Here is a 943-nt window from a genome sequence, read left to right as displayed (position 1 = left end):
TAATTCCCTAACATGATCAAATGTCATTTTTTAGTTTGTTTGTTTGAGTCAGGATCTAAATCAGGCCCACAGATTGGCCAATGTCTCTTACATCTCGTTCAATCTGTAGGTTCCTACTCTTATCTCTTTTATTTTCCTTGCAATTTGTTTGTTGAAGAAACCAAGTCATTTATCCTTTATATGAAAATATTTTGTTTCATGAGATTATATAAAGATCTTTAGCAATATATATTGGACATAGTAAGTGTTGGAGACGATGCGAAGAAAAGGGAATGTTGGTGGGAATGTAAATTAGCACAGCCATTATGGAAAGTAGTATGGAGGTTCCTCAAAAATTTAAAAATAGAACTACCATATGATCCAGCAATCCCACTGCTGGGTGTCTATCCAAAGGAAGTGAAGGCAGTCTGTGGAAGACGTATCTGTGCTCCCGTGTTCGCTGCAGCATTAGTCACGGCAGCCAAATGTGGAAACAACCTAAGTGTCCGTCAACGGATGAATGCATAAAGAAAATGTGGTATATGTACACAATGGAATATTTTTCGTCCTTAAAATAGAAGGCATCCTGTCATTTGCGACATGAATGAACCTGGAGGTTTCACTTACGTTAAGTGAAATAAGCCAGGTACAAAAAGGCAAATAAATACGCATGACAATCTCAACTTATGTGGGGAATCTGAAACAGTCGAACTCACAGAAGCAGAGAGAAGAATGGTGGTTACCAGGGGCTGTGATGGGGGGAGTTGGGGAGATGTTGGTCAAAGGACTCAAAATGTCAGTTAGATGGGAGGACTAAGTTCAAGAGATCTATCGTACAGCGTGGTGACTATAGTCAGTAAGAATGTATTCTTAAAAATTGCTAAGAGTAGATTTTAAGTGTTCACATCATGAAAAATAAGTATGTGAGGTAATGCCTGTGTTAATTAGCTTGGCTTAGCCATTC

This window comes from Propithecus coquereli, unplaced genomic scaffold, assembly GCF_000956105.1.
Source record: "Propithecus coquereli isolate 6110/MARCELLA unplaced genomic scaffold, Pcoq_1.0 Scaffold126, whole genome shotgun sequence".
Taxonomy (NCBI): domain Eukaryota; kingdom Metazoa; phylum Chordata; class Mammalia; order Primates; family Indriidae; genus Propithecus; species Propithecus coquereli.
Note: the sequence above shows the minus strand (reverse complement) of the source record.